The sequence below is a fragment of the Hydractinia symbiolongicarpus genome, chromosome 9 (assembly GCF_029227915.1).
Source record: "Hydractinia symbiolongicarpus strain clone_291-10 chromosome 9, HSymV2.1, whole genome shotgun sequence".
NCBI lineage: Eukaryota > Metazoa > Cnidaria > Hydrozoa > Anthoathecata > Hydractiniidae > Hydractinia > Hydractinia symbiolongicarpus.
Genome location: NC_079883.1, coordinates 10,969,106 through 10,988,975, shown reverse-complemented (window position 1 = coordinate 10,988,975; position 19,870 = coordinate 10,969,106). Strand labels below are relative to the sequence as shown.

At 39.9% G+C, this 19,870-nt stretch overlaps 12 non-coding genes across 12 annotated transcripts; 3 read left to right on the top strand and 9 right to left on the bottom strand.

Annotated features, from left to right (window-relative positions):
• Positions 1–2,795: 2,795 nt before the first annotated feature.
• On the top strand, positions 2,796–2,914 carry LOC130658238 (5S ribosomal RNA). The gene has a single exon (XR_008985455.1). It is a non-coding gene; the product is annotated as a 5S ribosomal RNA (ribosomal RNA).
• Positions 2,915–3,242: 328 nt separating this feature from the next.
• LOC130660196 (U1 spliceosomal RNA) lies at positions 3,243–3,407 on the bottom strand. Its single transcript, XR_008987397.1, has one exon. It is a non-coding gene; the product is annotated as a U1 spliceosomal RNA (small nuclear RNA).
• Positions 3,408–3,592: 185 nt separating this feature from the next.
• On the bottom strand, positions 3,593–3,784 carry LOC130661242 (U2 spliceosomal RNA). The gene has a single exon (XR_008988435.1). It is a non-coding gene; the product is annotated as a U2 spliceosomal RNA (small nuclear RNA).
• Positions 3,785–4,106: 322 nt separating this feature from the next.
• Trnar-acg (transfer RNA arginine (anticodon ACG)) lies at positions 4,107–4,179 on the bottom strand. The gene has a single exon. It is a non-coding gene; the product is annotated as a tRNA-Arg (tRNA).
• A 4,468-nt stretch (positions 4,180–8,647) lies between these two features.
• LOC130658237 (5S ribosomal RNA) lies at positions 8,648–8,766 on the top strand. Its single transcript, XR_008985454.1, has one exon. It is a non-coding gene; the product is annotated as a 5S ribosomal RNA (ribosomal RNA).
• Positions 8,767–9,094: 328 nt separating this feature from the next.
• LOC130660195 (U1 spliceosomal RNA) lies at positions 9,095–9,259 on the bottom strand. Its single transcript, XR_008987396.1, has one exon. It is a non-coding gene; the product is annotated as a U1 spliceosomal RNA (small nuclear RNA).
• Positions 9,260–9,444: 185 nt separating this feature from the next.
• On the bottom strand, positions 9,445–9,636 carry LOC130661241 (U2 spliceosomal RNA). Its single transcript, XR_008988434.1, has one exon. It is a non-coding gene; the product is annotated as a U2 spliceosomal RNA (small nuclear RNA).
• A 322-nt stretch (positions 9,637–9,958) lies between these two features.
• Positions 9,959–10,031, bottom strand: Trnar-acg (transfer RNA arginine (anticodon ACG)). Its single transcript has one exon. It is a non-coding gene; the product is annotated as a tRNA-Arg (tRNA).
• Positions 10,032–14,499: 4,468 nt separating this feature from the next.
• On the top strand, positions 14,500–14,618 carry LOC130658236 (5S ribosomal RNA). The gene has a single exon (XR_008985453.1). It is a non-coding gene; the product is annotated as a 5S ribosomal RNA (ribosomal RNA).
• A 328-nt stretch (positions 14,619–14,946) lies between these two features.
• Positions 14,947–15,111, bottom strand: LOC130660193 (U1 spliceosomal RNA). Its single transcript, XR_008987394.1, has one exon. It is a non-coding gene; the product is annotated as a U1 spliceosomal RNA (small nuclear RNA).
• Positions 15,112–15,296: 185 nt separating this feature from the next.
• On the bottom strand, positions 15,297–15,488 carry LOC130661239 (U2 spliceosomal RNA). Its single transcript, XR_008988433.1, has one exon. It is a non-coding gene; the product is annotated as a U2 spliceosomal RNA (small nuclear RNA).
• A 322-nt stretch (positions 15,489–15,810) lies between these two features.
• Positions 15,811–15,883, bottom strand: Trnar-acg (transfer RNA arginine (anticodon ACG)). Its single transcript has one exon. It is a non-coding gene; the product is annotated as a tRNA-Arg (tRNA).
• Between the last annotated feature and the right edge of the window lie 3,987 nt (positions 15,884–19,870).

Below are 19,870 nucleotides of genomic sequence, written 5' to 3'. Positions count from 1 at the left end.
AAGAAGCCTACTGCAAAGAAAAGTACACCAAAAAAGAAGCCAGCAAAGAAGAGCACGCCAAAGAAAGCAGCAAAGAAGCCTGCCACAAAGAAAGCCTCGGCTAAGAAACCAGCAGCTAAGAAACCCACAAAGAAGCCTGTTGCTAAAAAACCTGCAGCAAAGAAGGTCAAAAAGACTCCCAAAAAGGCAGCAAAGAAGACCGCAAAAAAATAATTTGTGTGTATCTGGCTATTACATTAACAAACGGCTATTTTTATAGCCACACATTTACAAAAAAACATTATCTTGGTACAAAGTTAAACTTGTTTAAGTCACTTAAACAGTTAAAAAAGAGTAAATTTAAGATTAGATTCCCTAAGTTTAAGTATTTTCGTTTTTAAATTTCTTATTTTCTTGCTTTTACTTTTCTTGCCCTTCATATTTTTAACATTGTCAAACTTTATGTAGCATAAAATTTTTATGTAGCATAAAATTTAAACAGAAAGCAGGACAAAGTTTGATATAAAAAGCTAGCCGTAATATTTTTTATGGATGTGTGGCTATAAAAATAGCCGTTTTTTGTTTGGTAAGATGCTTAGGCACGTTCCCCACGAATTCTTCTTGCCAACTGGATGTCTTTAGGCTGCCTTTTTGGGAGTCTTTTTGACCTTCTTTGCTGCAGGTTGCAGGTAATTTTATGGCCTCTTTTTAAAGCTGTCTGAATTCTGTTAACTCAAACGTTGTTTTTGTACTCGTTCTGTACGCAACTATATCAATATGTCTGGACGCGGAAAAGGAGGTAAAGGATTGGGAAAAGGAGGTGCTAAACGTCACCGAAAAATTCTTCGTGATAACATTCAGGGAATCACAAAACCTGCTATTCGGCGTCTTGCTCGACGAGGTGGTGTCAAACGTATCTCTGGCCTTATCTATGAGGAAACCAGAGGTGTACTGAAGGTTTTCTTAGAGAATGTTATTCGTGATGCTGTAACCTACACAGAGCACGCTAAACGCAAGACCGTTACCGCTATGGATGTTGTTTATGCCTTAAAACGTCAAGGAAGAACTCTTTACGGATTCGGAGGTTAAGCGTTGTCATTGCTCAACAAAAACGGCTATTTTTATAGCCACAAATCTTTTAAAACATTACTTTGTGCACGCTTCCAAATTACACAATGTGTAAAGTCTTGTCACAGTTACATTTATTGCTATACGATACTATGTCATATATGACACAAAAAAAATTTAGAAATACTTTGTAGGGTTAATTTGCCTGGGAGTGTTTCCGTGAAAAGCTGGGTTAAGTTAAATGTAAGCAATAACATGGATCAATGTACTTGTCTTTTCTGCAAGTACAGCTAATAATACGTATGAAAAGTGAAGCTAATCCACACACACATGGGGAAGTATTTTAAATGTAGGCTAGTGTTCTTAAGCACATTATTTAGAAGTTTTATTAACTTCGGTTAACTTGTAGTGACGCCAAGTAAATGTTTTTTTAAAGATGTGTGGTCTTAAAAAAGACCGTTTGTGTTTGGTAGACGTTGGTTTACTTGCTGCTTGTGTATTTTGTGACGGCTTTTGTTCCTTCACTGACTGCGTGTTTTGCAAGTTCTCCAGGCAAGAGAAGACGTACTGCGGTTTGAATTTCACGAGAAGAGATGGTCGACTTTTTGTTTTGAAGAGCCAAACGCGAAGCTTCGGAAGCAATGCGCTCAAAGATGTCGTTGACAAATGAGTTCATGATGCTCATAGCTTTGCTTGAAACTCCGACATCTGGGTGAACTTGTTTCAAAACATTGTAGATGTAAATAGCATAACTTTCCTTTCTCTTTCTCTTGCGTTTCTTTTCACCAGTTCCACCAATCTTTCCTCCTTTTTTGCCGGCTCTTTTTTCACCTTTCTTGGCTACTTTAGGTGCCTGTTTTCCTCCTTTAGCTGCTGCGTCAGACATGGTTAAAAATTTTTGCTACTTAACTTGTAAATAAGCATTAAACTGCAAGTCAAAACTTTTTGTTTATAAGTAAAAAAATCGGATCGAATTCGATCCGAAAACGCCGATACGCAATTTAATTGGTTAAAAAAAAAATCTTTTGTTTAATACTTAATTATGATTGGTTAAAAAAACATGATTTCGATCCTATTTTTATGATGAAAAAACGAGTAAAGTTTATTTCGTTAACACTTACGTTAAATATTCGTACGTTTTTGTATTAACTTACAAATCAAATCGCAGTTATGTCTGGACGTGGAAAAGGTGGAAAAGCTAAGGCTAAAGCCAAGACAAGATCCTCAAGAGCTGGACTTCAATTTCCAGTCGGTAGAGTGCATAGATTCCTTCGTAGAGGGCACTATGCTAACCGAATTGGATCTGGAGCACCAGTTTACTTAGCAGCCGTCTTGGAATATTTATCTGCTGAGATATTGGAGTTGGCTGGTAACGCAGCAAGAGACAACAAAAAAGCTAGGATTATTCCAAGACATTTACAATTGGCTGTTCGTAATGATGAAGAATTAAACAAACTTTTGAGCGGTGTAACCATTGCAGCTGGTGGTGTTTTGCCAAACATTCAAGCTGTCTTACTCCCAAAGAAGAACGACAAAGGACAGAAGAAGTAAACCGCTACACTCAGAAAACAACGGCTATTTTTATAGCCACACATCTTTAAAAAAACATTGTTTTTTTCACAAAACTATAACCTTAAAGTCTAATAGATAATCCATGCATACGCCTTGTCCTAAGTAACTCAAAGAAATTAAATAAAAAAATTTGATCACAACGTCAAAATAAATTGCACGTATTTGCACCTACTAATGTCTACGGCCATACCACGATGAACACACCCGTTCTCGTCTGATCACGGAAGTTAAGCATCGTCGGGCCGGGATAGTACTTGGATGGGGGACCGCCTGGGAACTCCCGGTGTCGTAGGCTTTTCATTTTCATTTGCTGTGATATATTTCTTGTTATAACAATTAAGGAACGTGGCGGTTGTTGAAAGTGTTTCCTATGACATTTTCCTACGACATTTTCAGGTGATAGTACGAGAAAAAAGAGCTTTCAAATGCATACAAACTCGATCTATTGCCGATCATCCAATAACCCTGACGGAATGGCAAATAAAATAAAATTCCGCCGCCTTCCGAGGACTTATATCGCAATCACGTTTCGTAACAGCCAAGCGAGGTTTTACCTTAGCGTTTAAGTCACCACCGACATTTGGCCGCGCAACTTTTCTAAGCTCATTCATTTTGACTTAAGGAGGGGGCGAGCGCGGACGCAGGCCCCCACTACCAGAAATTGTACGGTCGAGTTACTGACGTTTGCAGTAATCGCAGAGGTCAGCCCAAGCGTAGTGCAATGCAAGAGCCTCACTCTGGAAGAAAACCCTCATTGATCAGTCTTTACTTCCCCGTCAGGTAAGTATGAGTTGGAACTGCACCGTAGCATGAGGGTACCCTTCAAAGTTTGTTAATGCTTGTGGCTTGAGTGTGTTATAAACTGCCGTGTCGCGGGGCATAGGCTGTATTCTCCCCCAGTGTACGCGTTTTGTTCCCGCCGTAGACTATGCAGAGTGCCGTCGGAAAGAGGACTGCTATTATTCTTTTATTGCTTATGTGGGCCGCCATCGGTAATAGTGCAACACCAAGGCAACCCGTGGTCACGGCGTGAATGAATCCACCTCCATGACCCAAGGCCAAAAATCAGATTAATATACTGACCATTCAGAGAATGGCCTACCAGATATTAAACTGATAAGAACAGATACTACACTTGATCTTAGCCATTAGGCCGAGAAGCGATAAAGAACAAGCGTTGCCATGATAGGCATCGTCCACACACCGTAACTGCTTGTGGAGCATGTCACGTTACTGTAAAGCTTACAACTGTCACCGCGTACGGATGGACGGCGACATAGTAAAAATCACGGCTGTTGATTTAGCCGTAGGATGGAGAGCGACTGTAGCGAGTGGATGGTAACTTACATGAATGCTAACAAAGGCGACGATACTAAGTGCGTGATATTACTTTCCAATATGTCTGCGTACATTCCGTTTATCAACGCATTACGCCAGAACGTGCGCGCGCGTTACACAGTAGACCATGCAGCCGAAATGCGACAGTGCGACCCTGCCAGGAGTCGAACCTGGAATCCCCTGATTCGTAGTCAGATGCCTTATCCATTGGGCCACAGGGCCATGCTTATGACTTCGCCCCATCGTCATTTTGGCTTGCGCATTCGTTTTACTTACGACAGAATTCTTCGTGTTTGTAGCCATGAAAGAAAGGGACTTCTGTGAGTGAATTTTTTTACTGTGGTCTAATAAAAAAGTCGAAACGCAGTGCCCAATATATGAATTGCTCCTAATAGCCGGAAACAGGCCGTGTCGATGATGTAGGCCGACATACGCAACGCAAACCAAAGAACGCTTTATGAAAATCCTAACACGAGCGCGGAAGAAGCCCAAATTAACAGACTAGATGTAATGCTGAAGACCTCAAACTCCAGCAGCTTCTCTTGCAGACTATTGCGTCGTACTACAAATAAAAATTAACATGCTTTCGCATAGTCGCGGCACCCAAAACGGACATTATACGATGTACAGAAACACACATTTCTGTTTTCGCGCCAAATCAATTCCCGGGAGTGGTACTTTTACGTCCGCATACTTCGCACCGTCTTAAATTATATCTCATTTACACGGTAATGTTTAGTATACTTCTACTGTGATAACAAGCATCGTTTATCGTTGGATTGTTGTAAGAAAACATTAAAAATGAGTGAAGCAGCTTCTCCAAAGAAAATCGCACCCAAGAAGAAACCTGCTGCAAAGAAGACAGCTGATCACCCTAAATATGTGGACATGATCAAGGCTGCTATCGCTACCCTAAAGGAACGCGGTGGTTCATCTCGCCAAGCTATTACAAAATATATTCATGCAAATTACAAAGTTGCTGAAAACTCAGATCATCATCTGAAAATGGCTCTTAAACGAGGAGTAACATCAGGCGATTTGATTCAAACTAAAGGCACTGGTGCTTCTGGATCATTCAAGCTAGGTCAGGTAAAAAAAGAAAAACCTAAGAAAAAGGCCGCAGCAAAAAAGCCAACGGCAAAGAAGCCTACTGCAAAGAAAAGTACACCAAAAAAGAAGCCAGCAAAGAAGAGCACGCCAAAGAAAGCAGCAAAGAAGCCTGCCACAAAGAAAGCCTCGGCTAAGAAACCAGCAGCTAAGAAACCCACAAAGAAGCCTGTTGCTAAAAAACCTGCAGCAAAGAAGGTCAAAAAGACTCCCAAAAAGGCAGCAAAGAAGACCGCAAAAAAATAATTTGTGTGTATCTGGCTATTACATTAACAAACGGCTATTTTTATAGCCACACATTTACAAAAAAACATTATCTTGGTACAAAGTTAAACTTGTTTAAGTCACTTAAACAGTTAAAAAAGAGTAAATTTAAGATTAGATTCCCTAAGTTTAAGTATTTTCGTTTTTAAATTTCTTATTTTCTTGCTTTTACTTTTCTTGCCCTTCATATTTTTAACATTGTCAAACTTTATGTAGCATAAAATTTTTATGTAGCATAAAATTTAAACAGAAAGCAGGACAAAGTTTGATATAAAAAGCTAGCCGTAATATTTTTTATGGATGTGTGGCTATAAAAATAGCCGTTTTTTGTTTGGTAAGATGCTTAGGCACGTTCCCCACGAATTCTTCTTGCCAACTGGATGTCTTTAGGCATGATTGTAACTCGTTTTGCGTGAATGGCACACAAGTTAGTATCCTCGAACAAGCCAACAAGGTACGCTTCAGAAGCCTCTTGCAGAGCCATAACGGCTGTGCTCTGGAATCGCAGATCTGTTTTGAAGTCCTGAGCAATTTCTCGCACAAGACGCTGGAAAGGCAACTTGCGGATCAAGAGCTCGGTTGACTTCTGGTATCTTCTGATTTATCTGAGAGCAACTGTACCAGGTCTGTAACGATGTGGTTTTTTCACTCCTCCAGTAGCTGGTGCGCTTTTCCTCGCAGCTTTAGTGGCGAGTTGTTTTCGTGGAGCCTTTCCTCCAGTAGATTTACGTGCAGTTTGCTTTGTACGAGCCATATTTTAAGAAGTCGATGTAGTACGGATACACAAGACGGTCTAAAATGCACTATCGCGCCAAAGTTTTATTTCTCATATTGATTGACAGCTAAGGTTCAAAACAAACCATTTGATTGGTGCTAAGAAAGTAATTTCTGATTGGCTGCATAATGACATTACGCTCATTACTTTAACATTTTTATAAAATCTGTGTTTTTTGGCTACGGGAAAACGGCTGTATCTTCTGATACACAAAAGCTTTTGACTTTTTTTTTTTTTAGTAAGTAGCAGAAGGTTTGGCGAATTCCAACGATGCCAAATTTATTGCCTTACTGAAACATTAAGACCACGAATTTTTAAAAAAACTACAGTTTTACTTAAAAAAATGTACAAAATGTTCGGAACATTTTGTAATGACGCAACTCTATTGGTTAATTAGGGTGTTTCCACGAGCAGTAGGTAATTTTATGGCCTCTTTTTAAAGCTGTCTGAATTCTGTTAACTCAAACGTTGTTTTTGTACTCGTTCTGTACGCAACTATATCAATATGTCTGGACGCGGAAAAGGAGGTAAAGGATTGGGAAAAGGAGGTGCTAAACGTCACCGAAAAATTCTTCGTGATAACATTCAGGGAATCACAAAACCTGCTATTCGGCGTCTTGCTCGACGAGGTGGTGTCAAACGTATCTCTGGCCTTATCTATGAGGAAACCAGAGGTGTACTGAAGGTTTTCTTAGAGAATGTTATTCGTGATGCTGTAACCTACACAGAGCACGCTAAACGCAAGACCGTTACCGCTATGGATGTTGTTTATGCCTTAAAACGTCAAGGAAGAACTCTTTACGGATTCGGAGGTTAAGCGTTGTCATTGCTCAACAAAAACGGCTATTTTTATAGCCACAAATCTTTTAAAACATTACTTTGTGCACGCTTCCAAATTACACAATGTGTAAAGTCTTGTCACAGTTACATTTATTGCTATACGATACTATGTCATATATGACACAAAAAAAATTTAGAAATACTTTGTAGGGTTAATTTGCCTGGGAGTGTTTCCGTGAAAAGCTGGGTTAAGTTAAATGTAAGCAATAACATGGATCAATGTACTTGTCTTTTCTGCAAGTACAGCTAATAATACGTATGAAAAGTGAAGCTAATCCACACACACATGGGGAAGTATTTTAAATGTAGGCTAGTGTTCTTAAGCACATTATTTAGAAGTTTTATTAACTTCGGTTAACTTGTAGTGACGCCAAGTAAATGTTTTTTTAAAGATGTGTGGTCTTAAAAAAGACCGTTTGTGTTTGGTAGACGTTGGTTTACTTGCTGCTTGTGTATTTTGTGACGGCTTTTGTTCCTTCACTGACTGCGTGTTTTGCAAGTTCTCCAGGCAAGAGAAGACGTACTGCGGTTTGAATTTCACGAGAAGAGATGGTCGACTTTTTGTTTTGAAGAGCCAAACGCGAAGCTTCGGAAGCAATGCGCTCAAAGATGTCGTTGACAAATGAGTTTATGATGCTCATAGCTTTGCTTGAAACTCCGACATCTGGGTGAACTTGTTTCAAAACATTGTAGATGTAAATAGCATAACTTTCCTTTCTCTTTCTCTTGCGTTTCTTTTCACCAGTTCCACCAATCTTTCCTCCTTTTTTGCCGGCTCTTTTTTCACCTTTCTTGGCTACTTTAGGTGCCTGTTTTCCTCCTTTAGCTGCTGCGTCAGACATGGTTAAAAATTTTTGCTACTTAACTTGTAAATAAGCATTAAACTGCAAGTCAAAACTTTTTGTTTATAAGTAAAAAAATCGGATCGAATTCGATCCGAAAACGCCGATACGCAATTTAATTGGTTAAAAAAAAAATCTTTTGTTTAATACTTAATTATGATTGGTTAAAAAAACATGATTTCGATCCTATTTTTATGATGAAAAAACGAGTAAAGTTTATTTCGTTAACACTTACGTTAAATATTCGTACGTTTTTGTATTAACTTACAAATCAAATCGCAGTTATGTCTGGACGTGGAAAAGGTGGAAAAGCTAAGGCTAAAGCCAAGACAAGATCCTCAAGAGCTGGACTTCAATTTCCAGTCGGTAGAGTGCATAGATTCCTTCGTAGAGGGCACTATGCTAACCGAATTGGATCTGGAGCACCAGTTTACTTAGCAGCCGTCTTGGAATATTTATCTGCTGAGATATTGGAGTTGGCTGGTAACGCAGCAAGAGACAACAAAAAAGCTAGGATTATTCCAAGACATTTACAATTGGCTGTTCGTAATGATGAAGAATTAAACAAACTTTTGAGCGGTGTAACCATTGCAGCTGGTGGTGTTTTGCCAAACATTCAAGCTGTCTTACTCCCAAAGAAGAACGACAAAGGACAGAAGAAGTAAACCGCTACACTCAGAAAACAACGGCTATTTTTATAGCCACACATCTTTAAAAAAACATTGTTTTTTTCACAAAACTATAACCTTAAAGTCTAATAGATAATCCATGCATACGCCTTGTCCTAAGTAACTCAAAGAAATTAAATAAAAAAATTTGATCACAACGTCAAAATAAATTGCACGTATTTGCACCTACTAATGTCTACGGCCATACCACGATGAACACACCCGTTCTCGTCTGATCACGGAAGTTAAGCATCGTCGGGCCGGGATAGTACTTGGATGGGGGACCGCCTGGGAACTCCCGGTGTCGTAGGCTTTTCATTTTCATTTGCTGTGATATATTTCTTGTTATAACAATTAAGGAACGTGGCGGTTGTTGAAAGTGTTTCCTATGACATTTTCCTACGACATTTTCAGGTGATAGTACGAGAAAAAAGAGCTTTCAAATGCATACAAACTCGATCTATTGCCGATCATCCAATAACCCTGACGGAATGGCAAATAAAATAAAATTCCGCCGCCTTCCGAGGACTTATATCGCAATCACGTTTCGTAACAGCCAAGCGAGGTTTTACCTTAGCGTTTAAGTCACCACCGACATTTGGCCGCGCAACTTTTCTAAGCTCATTCATTTTGACTTAAGGAGGGGGCGAGCGCGGACGCAGGCCCCCACTACCAGAAATTGTACGGTCGAGTTACTGACGTTTGCAGTAATCGCAGAGGTCAGCCCAAGCGTAGTGCAATGCAAGAGCCTCACTCTGGAAGAAAACCCTCATTGATCAGTCTTTACTTCCCCGTCAGGTAAGTATGAGTTGGAACTGCACCGTAGCATGAGGGTACCCTTCAAAGTTTGTTAATGCTTGTGGCTTGAGTGTGTTATAAACTGCCGTGTCGCGGGGCATAGGCTGTATTCTCCCCCAGTGTACGCGTTTTGTTCCCGCCGTAGACTATGCAGAGTGCCGTCGGAAAGAGGACTGCTATTATTCTTTTATTGCTTATGTGGGCCGCCATCGGTAATAGTGCAACACCAAGGCAACCCGTGGTCACGGCGTGAATGAATCCACCTCCATGACCCAAGGCCAAAAATCAGATTAATATACTGACCATTCAGAGAATGGCCTACCAGATATTAAACTGATAAGAACAGATACTACACTTGATCTTAGCCATTAGGCCGAGAAGCGATAAAGAACAAGCGTTGCCATGATAGGCATCGTCCACACACCGTAACTGCTTGTGGAGCATATCACGTTACTGTAAAGCTTACAACTGTCACCGCGTACGGATGGACGGCGACATGGTAAAAATCACGGCTGTTGATTTAGCCGTAAGATGGAGAGCGACTGTAGCGAGTGGATGGTAACTTACATGAATGCTAACAAAGGCGACGATACTAAGTGCGTGATATTACTTTCCAATATGTCTGCGTACATTCCGTTTATCAACGCATTACGCCAGAACGTGCGCGCGCGTTACACAGTAGACCATGCAGCCGAAATGCGACAGTGCGACCCTGCCAGGAGTCGAACCTGGAATCCCCTGATTCGTAGTCAGATGCCTTATCCATTGGGCCACAGGGCCATGCTTATGACTTCGCCCCATCGTCATTTTGGCTTGCGCATTCGTTTTACTTACGACAGAATTCTTCGTGTTTGTAGCCATGAAAGAAAGGGACTTCTGTGAGTGAATTTTTTTACTGTGGTCTAATAAAAAAGTCGAAACGCAGTGCCCAATATATGAATTGCTCCTAATAGCCGGAAACAGGCCGTGTCGATGATGTAGGCCGACATACGCAACGCAAACCAAAGAACGCTTTATGAAAATCCTAACACGAGCGCGGAAGAAGCCCAAATTAACAGACTAGATGTAATGCTGAAGACCTCAAACTCCAGCAGCTTCTCTTGCAGACTATTGCGTCGTACTACAAATAAAAATTAACATGCTTTCGCATAGTCGCGGCACCCAAAACGGACATTATACGATGTACAGAAACACACATTTCTGTTTTCGCGCCAAATCAATTCCCGGGAGTGGTACTTTTACGTCCGCATACTTCGCACCGTCTTAAATTATATCTCATTTACACGGTAATGTTTAGTATACTTCTACTGTGATAACAAGCATCGTTTATCGTTGGATTGTTGTAAGAAAACATTAAAAATGAGTGAAGCAGCTTCTCCAAAGAAAATCGCACCCAAGAAGAAACCTGCTGCAAAGAAGACAGCTGATCACCCTAAATATGTGGACATGATCAAGGCTGCTATCGCTACCCTAAAGGAACGCGGTGGTTCATCTCGCCAAGCTATTACAAAATATATTCATGCAAATTACAAAGTTGCTGAAAACTCAGATCATCATCTGAAAATGGCTCTTAAACGAGGAGTAACATCAGGCGATTTGATTCAAACTAAAGGCACTGGTGCTTCTGGATCATTCAAGCTAGGTCAGGTAAAAAAAGAAAAACCTAAGAAAAAGGCCGCAGCAAAAAAGCCAACGGCAAAGAAGCCTACTGCAAAGAAAAGTACACCAAAAAAGAAGCCAGCAAAGAAGAGCACGCCAAAGAAAGCAGCAAAGAAGCCTGCCACAAAGAAAGCCTCGGCTAAGAAACCAGCAGCTAAGAAACCCACAAAGAAGCCTGTTGCTAAAAAACCTGCAGCAAAGAAGGTCAAAAAGACTCCCAAAAAGGCAGCAAAGAAGACCGCAAAAAAATAATTTGTGTGTATCTGGCTATTACATTAACAAACGGCTATTTTTATAGCCACACATTTACAAAAAAACATTATCTTGGTACAAAGTTAAACTTGTTTAAGTCACTTAAACAGTTAAAAAAGAGTAAATTTAAGATTAGATTCCCTAAGTTTAAGTATTTTCGTTTTTAAATTTCTTATTTTCTTGCTTTTACTTTTCTTGCCCTTCATATTTTTAACATTGTCAAACTTTATGTAGCATAAAATTTTTATGTAGCATAAAATTTAAACAGAAAGCAGGACAAAGTTTGATATAAAAAGCTAGCCGTAATATTTTTTATGGATGTGTGGCTATAAAAATAGCCGTTTTTTGTTTGGTAAGATGCTTAGGCACGTTCCCCACGAATTCTTCTTGCCAACTGGATGTCTTTAGGCATGATTGTAACTCGTTTTGCGTGAATGGCACACAAGTTAGTATCCTCGAACAAGCCAACAAGGTACGCTTCAGAAGCCTCTTGCAGAGCCATAACGGCTGTGCTCTGGAATCGCAGATCTGTTTTGAAGTCCTGAGCAATTTCTCGCACAAGACGCTGGAAAGGCAACTTGCGGATCAAGAGCTCGGTTGACTTCTGGTATCTTCTGATTTCTCTGAGAGCAACTGTACCAGGTCTGTAACGATGTGGTTTTTTCACTCCTCCAGTAGCTGGTGCGCTTTTCCTCGCAGCTTTAGTGGCGAGTTGTTTTCGTGGAGCCTTTCCTCCAGTAGATTTACGTGCAGTTTGCTTTGTACGAGCCATATTTTAAGAAGTCGATGTAGTACGGATACACAAGACGGTCTAAAATGCACTATCGCGCCAAAGTTTTATTTCTCATATTGATTGACAGCTAAGGTTCAAAACAAACCATTTGATGGGTGCTAAGAAAGTAATTTCTGATTGGCTGCATAATGACATTACGCTCATTACTTTAACATTTTTATAAAATCTGTGTTTTTTGGCTACGGGAAAACGGCTGTATCTTCTGATACACAAAAGCTTTTGACTTTTTTTTTTTTTAGTAAGTAGCAGAAGGTTTGGCGAATTCCAACGATGCCAAATTTATTGCCTTACTGAAACATTAAGACCACGAATTTTTAAAAAAACTACAGTTTTACTTAAAAAAATGTACAAAATGTTCGGAACATTTTGTAATGACGCAACTCTATTGGTTAATTAGGGTGTTTCCACGAGCAGTAGGTAATTTTATGGCCTCTTTTTAAAGCTGTCTGAATTCTGTTAACTCAAACGTTGTTTTTGTACTCGTTCTGTACGCAACTATATCAATATGTCTGGACGCGGAAAAGGAGGTAAAGGATTGGGAAAAGGAGGTGCTAAACGTCACCGAAAAATTCTTCGTGATAACATTCAGGGAATCACAAAACCTGCTATTCGGCGTCTTGCTCGACGAGGTGGTGTCAAACGTATCTCTGGCCTTATCTATGAGGAAACCAGAGGTGTACTGAAGGTTTTCTTAGAGAATGTTATTCGTGATGCTGTAACCTACACAGAGCACGCTAAACGCAAGACCGTTACCGCTATGGATGTTGTTTATGCCTTAAAACGTCAAGGAAGAACTCTTTACGGATTCGGAGGTTAAGCGTTGTCATTGCTCAACAAAAACGGCTATTTTTATAGCCACAAATCTTTTAAAACATTACTTTGTGCACGCTTCCAAATTACACAATGTGTAAAGTCTTGTCACAGTTACATTTATTGCTATACGATACTATGTCATATATGACACAAAAAAAATTTAGAAATACTTTGTAGGGTTAATTTGCCTGGGAGTGTTTCCGTGAAAAGCTGGGTTAAGTTAAATGTAAGCAATAACATGGATCAATGTACTTGTCTTTTCTGCAAGTACAGCTAATAATACGTATGAAAAGTGAAGCTAATCCACACACACATGGGGAAGTATTTTAAATGTAGGCTAGTGATCTTAAGCACATTATTTAGAAGTTTTATTAACTTCGGTTAACTTGTAGTGACGCCAAGTAAATGTTTTTTTAAAGATGTGTGGTCTTAAAAAAGACCGTTTGTGTTTGGTAGACGTTGGTTTACTTGCTGCTTGTGTATTTTGTGACGGCTTTTGTTCCTTCACTGACTGCGTGTTTTGCAAGTTCTCCAGGCAAGAGAAGACGTACTGCGGTTTGAATTTCACGAGAAGAGATGGTCGACTTTTTGTTTTGAAGAGCCAAACGCGAAGCTTCGGAAGCAATGCGCTCAAAGATGTCGTTGACAAATGAGTTCATGATGCTCATAGCTTTGCTTGAAACTCCGACATCTGGGTGAACTTGTTTCAAAACATTGTAGATGTAAATAGCATAACTTTCCTTTCTCTTTCTCTTGCGTTTCTTTTCACCAGTTCCACCAATCTTTCCTCCTTTTTTGCCGGCTCTTTTTTCACCTTTCTTGGCTACTTTAGGTGCCTGTTTTCCTCCTTTAGCTGCTGCGTCAGACATGGTTAAAAATTTTTGCTACTTAACTTGTAAATAAGCATTAAACTGCAAGTCAAAACTTTTTGTTTATAAGTAAAAAAATCGGATCGAATTCGATCCGAAAACGCCGATACGCAATTTAATTGGTTAAAAAAAAAATCTTTTGTTTAATACTTAATTATGATTGGTTAAAAAAACATGATTTCGATCCTATTTTTATGATGAAAAAACGAGTAAAGTTTATTTCGTTAACACTTACGTTAAATATTCGTACGTTTTTGTATTAACTTACAAATCAAATCGCAGTTATGTCTGGACGTGGAAAAGGTGGAAAAGCTAAGGCTAAAGCCAAGACAAGATCCTCAAGAGCTGGACTTCAATTTCCAGTCGGTAGAGTGCATAGATTCCTTCGTAGAGGGCACTATGCTAACCGAATTGGATCTGGAGCACCAGTTTACTTAGCAGCCGTCTTGGAATATTTATCTGCTGAGATATTGGAGTTGGCTGGTAACGCAGCAAGAGACAACAAAAAAGCTAGGATTATTCCAAGACATTTACAATTGGCTGTTCGTAATGATGAAGAATTAAACAAACTTTTGAGCGGTGTAACCATTGCAGCTGGTGGTGTTTTGCCAAACATTCAAGCTGTCTTACTCCCAAAGAAGAACGACAAAGGACAGAAGAAGTAAACCGCTACACTCAGAAAACAACGGCTATTTTTATAGCCACACATCTTTAAAAAAACATTGTTTTTTTCACAAAACTATAACCTTAAAGTCTAATAGATAATCCATGCATACGCCTTGTCCTAAGTAACTCAAAGAAATTAAATAAAAAAATTTGATCACAACGTCAAAATAAATTGCACGTATTTGCACCTACTAATGTCTACGGCCATACCACGATGAACACACCCGTTCTCGTCTGATCACGGAAGTTAAGCATCGTCGGGCCGGGATAGTACTTGGATGGGGGACCGCCTGGGAACTCCCGGTGTCGTAGGCTTTTCATTTTCATTTGCTGTGATATATTTCTTGTTATAACAATTAAGGAACGTGGCGGTTGTTGAAAGTGTTTCCTATGACATTTTCCTACGACATTTTCAGGTGATAGTACGAGAAAAAAGAGCTTTCAAATGCATACAAACTCGATCTATTGCCGATCATCCAATAACCCTGACGGAATGGCAAATAAAATAAAATTCCGCCGCCTTCCGAGGACTTATATCGCAATCACGTTTCGTAACAGCCAAGCGAGGTTTTACCTTAGCGTTTAAGTCACCACCGACATTTGGCCGCGCAACTTTTCTAAGCTCATTCATTTTGACTTAAGGAGGGGGCGAGCGCGGACGCAGGCCCCCACTACCAGAAATTGTACGGTCGAGTTACTGACGTTTGCAGTAATCGCAGAGGTCAGCCCAAGCGTAGTGCAATGCAAGAGCCTCACTCTGGAAGAAAACCCTCATTGATCAGTCTTTACTTCCCCGTCAGGTAAGTATGAGTTGGAACTGCACCGTAGCATGAGGGTACCCTTCAAAGTTTGTTAATGCTTGTGGCTTGAGTGTGTTATAAACTGCCGTGTCGCGGGGCATAGGCTGTATTCTCCCCCAGTGTACGCGTTTTGTTCCCGCCGTAGACTATGCAGAGTGCCGTCGGAAAGAGGACTGCTATTATTCTTTTATTGCTTATGTGGGCCGCCATCGGTAATAGTGCAACACCAAGGCAACCCGTGGTCACGGCGTGAATGAATCCACCTCCATGACCCAAGGCCAAAAATCAGATTAATATACTGACCATTCAGAGAATGGCCTACCAGATATTAAACTGATAAGAACAGATACTACACTTGATCTTAGCCATTAGGCCGAGAAGCGATAAAGAACAAGCGTTGCCATGATAGGCATCGTCCACACACCGTAACTGCTTGTGGAGCATGTCACGTTACTGTAAAGCTTACAACTGTCACCGCGTACGGATGGACGGCGACATAGTAAAAATCACGGCTGTTGATTTAGCCGTAGGATGGAGAGCGACTGTAGCGAGTGGATGGTAACTTACATGAATGCTAACAAAGGCGACGATACTAAGTGCGTGATATTACTTTCCAATATGTCTGCGTACATTCCGTTTATCAACGCATTACGCCAGAACGTGCGCGCGCGTTACACAGTAGACCATGCAGCCGAAATGCGACAGTGCGACCCTGCCAGGAGTCGAACCTGGAATCCCCTGATTCGTAGTCAGATGCCTTATCCATTGGGCCACAGGGCCATGCTTATGACTTCGCCCCATCGTCATTTTGGCTTGCGCATTCGTTTTACTTACGACAGAATTCTTCGTGTTTGTAGCCATGAAAGAAAGGGACTTCTGTGAGTGAATTTTTTTACTGTGGTCTAATAAAAAAGTCGAAACGCAGTGCCCAATATATGAATTGCTCCTAATAGCCGGAAACAGGCCGTGTCGATGATGTAGGCCGACATACGCAACGCAAACCAAAGAACGCTTTATGAAAATCCTAACACGAGCGCGGAAGAAGCCCAAATTAACAGACTAGATGTAATGCTGAAGACCTCAAACTCCAGCAGCTTCTCTTGCAGACTATTGCGTCGTACTACAAATAAAAATTAACATGCTTTCGCATAGTCGCGGCACCCAAAACGGACATTATACGATGTACAGAAACACACATTTCTGTTTTCGCGCCAAATCAATTCCCGGGAGTGGTACTTTTACGTCCGCATACTTCGCACCGTCTTAAATTATATCTCATTTACACGGTAATGTTTAGTATACTTCTACTGTGATAACAAGCATCGTTTATCGTTGGATTGTTGTAAGAAAACATTAAAAATGAGTGAAGCAGCTTCTCCAAAGAAAATCGCACCCAAGAAGAAACCTGCTGCAAAGAAGACAGCTGATCACCCTAAATATGTGGACATGATCAAGGCTGCTATCGCTACCCTAAAGGAACGCGGTGGTTCATCTCGCCAAGCTATTACAAAATATATTCATGCAAATTACAAAGTTGCTGAAAACTCAGATCATCATCTGAAAATGGCTCTTAAACGAGGAGTAACATCAGGCGATTTGATTCAAACTAAAGGCACTGGTGCTTCTGGATCATTCAAGCTAGGTCAGGTAAAAAAAGAAAAACCTAAGAAAAAGGCCGCAGCAAAAAAGCCAACGGCAAAGAAGCCTACTGCAAAGAAAAGTACACCAAAAAAGAAGCCAGCAAAGAAGAGCACGCCAAAGAAAGCAGCAAAGAAGCCTGCCACAAAGAAAGCCTCGGCTAAGAAACCAGCAGCTAAGAAACCCACAAAGAAGCCTGTTGCTAAAAAACCTGCAGCAAAGAAGGTCAAAAAGACTCCCAAAAAGGCAGCAAAGAAGACCGCAAAAAAATAATTTGTGTGTATCTGGCTATTACATTAACAAACGGCTATTTTTATAGCCACACATTTACAAAAAAGCATTATCTTGGTACAAAGTTAAACTTGTTTAAGTCACTTAAACAGTTAAAAAAGAGTAAATTTAAGATTAGATTCCCTAAGTTTAAGTATTTTCGTTTTTAAATTTCTTATTTTCTTGCTTTTACTTTTCTTGCCCTTCATATTTTTAACATTGTCAAACTTTATGTAGCATAAAATTTTTATGTAGCATAAAATTTAAACAGAAAGCAGGACAAAGTTTGATATAAAAAGCTAGCCGTAATATTTTTTATGGATGTGTGGCTATAAAAATAGCCGTTTTTTGTTTGGTAAGATGCTTAGGCACGTTCCCCACGAATTCTTCTTGCCAACTGGATGTCTTTAGGCATGATTGTAACTCGTTTTGCGTGAATGGCACACAAGTTAGTATCCTCGAACAAGCCAACAAGGTACGCTTCAGAAGCCTCTTGCAGAGCCATAACGGCTGTGCTCTGGAATCGCAGATCTGTTTTGAAGTCCTGAGCAATTTCTCGCACAAGACGCTGGAAAGGCAACTTGCGGATCAAGAGCTCGGTTGACTTCTGGTATCTTCTGATTTCTCTGAGAGCAACTGTACCAGGTCTGTAACGATGTGGTTTTTTCACTCCTCCAGTAGCTGGTGCGCTTTTCCTCGCAGCTTTAGTGGCGAGTTGTTTTCGTGGAGCCTTTCCTCCAGTAGATTTACGTGCAGTTTGCTTTGTACGAGCCATATTTTAAGAAGTCGATGTAGTACGGATACACAAGACGGTCTAAAATGCACTATCGCGCCAAAGTTTTATTTCTCATATTGATTGACAGCTAAGGTTCAAAACAAACCATTTGATTGGTGCTAAGAAAGTAATTTCTGATTGGCTGCATAATGACATTACGCTCATTACTTTAACATTTTTATAAAATCTGTGTTTTTTGGCTACGGGAAAACGGCTGTATCTTCTGATACACAAAAGCTTTTGACTTTTTTTTTTTTTAGTAAGTAGCAGAAGGTTTGGCGAATTCCAACGATGCCAAATTTATTGCCTTACTGAAACATTAAGACCACGAATTTTTAAAAAAACTACAGTTTTACTTAAAAAAATGTACAAAATGTTCGGAACATTTTGTAATGACGCAACTCTATTGGTTAATTAGGGTGTTTCCACGAGCAGTAGGTAATTTTATGGCCTCTTTTTAAAGCTGTCTGAATTCTGTTAACTCAAACGTTGTTTTTGTACTCGTTCTGTACGCAACTATATCAATATGTCTGGACGCGGAAAAGGAGGTAAAGGATTGGGAAAAGGAGGTGCTAAACGTCACCGAAAAATTCTTCGTGATAACATTCAGGGAATCACAAAACCTGCTATTCGGCGTCTTGCTCGACGAGGTGGTGTCAAACGTATCTCTGGCCTTATCTATGAGGAAACCAGAGGTGTACTGAAGGTTTTCTTAGAGAATGTTATTCGTGATGCTGTAACCTACACAGAGCACGCTAAACGCAAGACCGTTACCGCTATGGATGTTGTTTATGCCTTAAAACGTCAAGGAAGAACTCTTTACGGATTCGGAGGTTAAGCGTTGTCATTGCTCAACAAAAACGGCTATTTTTATAGCCACAAATCTTTTAAAACATTACTTTGTGCACGCTTCCAAATTACACAATGTGTAAAGTCTTGTCACAGTTACATTTATTGCTATACGATACTATGTCATATATGACACAAAAAAAATTTAGAAATACTTTGTAGGGTTAATTTGCCTGGGAGTGTTTCCGTGAAAAGCTGGGTTAAGTTAAATGTAAGCAATAACATGGATCAATGTACTTGTCTTTTCTGCAAGTACAGCTAATAATACGTATGAAAAGTGAAGCTAATCCACACACACATGGGGAAGTATTTTAAATGTAGGCTAGTGTTCTTAAGCACATTATTTAGAAGTTTTATTAACTTCGGTTAACTTGTAGTGACGCCAAGTAAATGTTTTTTTAAAGATGTGTGGTCTTAAAAAAGACCGTTTGTGTTTGGTAGACGTTGGTTTACTTGCTGCTTGTGTATTTTGTGACGGCTTTTGTTCCTTCACTGACTGCGTGTTTTGCAAGTTCTCCAGGCAAGAGAAGACGTACTGCGGTTTGAATTTCACGAGAAGAGATGGTCGACTTTTTGTTTTGAAGAGCCAAACGCGAAGCTTCGGAAGCAATGCGCTCAAAGATGTCGTTGACAAATGAGTTCATGATGCTCATAGCTTTGCTTGAAACTCCGACATCTGGGTGAACTTGTTTCAAAACATTGTAGATGTAAATAGCATAACTTTCCTTTCTCTTTCTCTTGCGTTTCTTTTCACCAGTTCCACCAATCTTTCCTCCTTTTTTGCCGGCTCTTTTTTCACCTTTCTTGGCTACTTTAGGTGCCTGTTTTCCTCCTTTAGCTGCTGCGTCAGACATGGTTAAAAATTTTTGCTACTTAACTTGTAAATAAGCATTAAACTGCAAGTCAAAACTTTTTGTTTATAAGTAAAAAAATCGGATCGAATTCGATCCGAAAACGCCGATACGCAATTTAATTGGTTAAAAAAAAAATCTTTTGTTTAATACTTAATTATGATTGGTTAAAAAAACATGATTTCGATCCTATTTTTATGATGAAAAAACGAGTAAAGTTTATTTCGTTAACACTTACGTTAAATATTCGTACGTTTTTGTATTAACTTACAAATCAAATCGCAGTTATGTCTGGACGTGGAAAAGGTGGAAAAGCTAAGGCTAAAGCCAAGACAAGATCCTCAAGAGCTGGACTTCAATTTCCAGTCGGTAGAGTGCATAGAT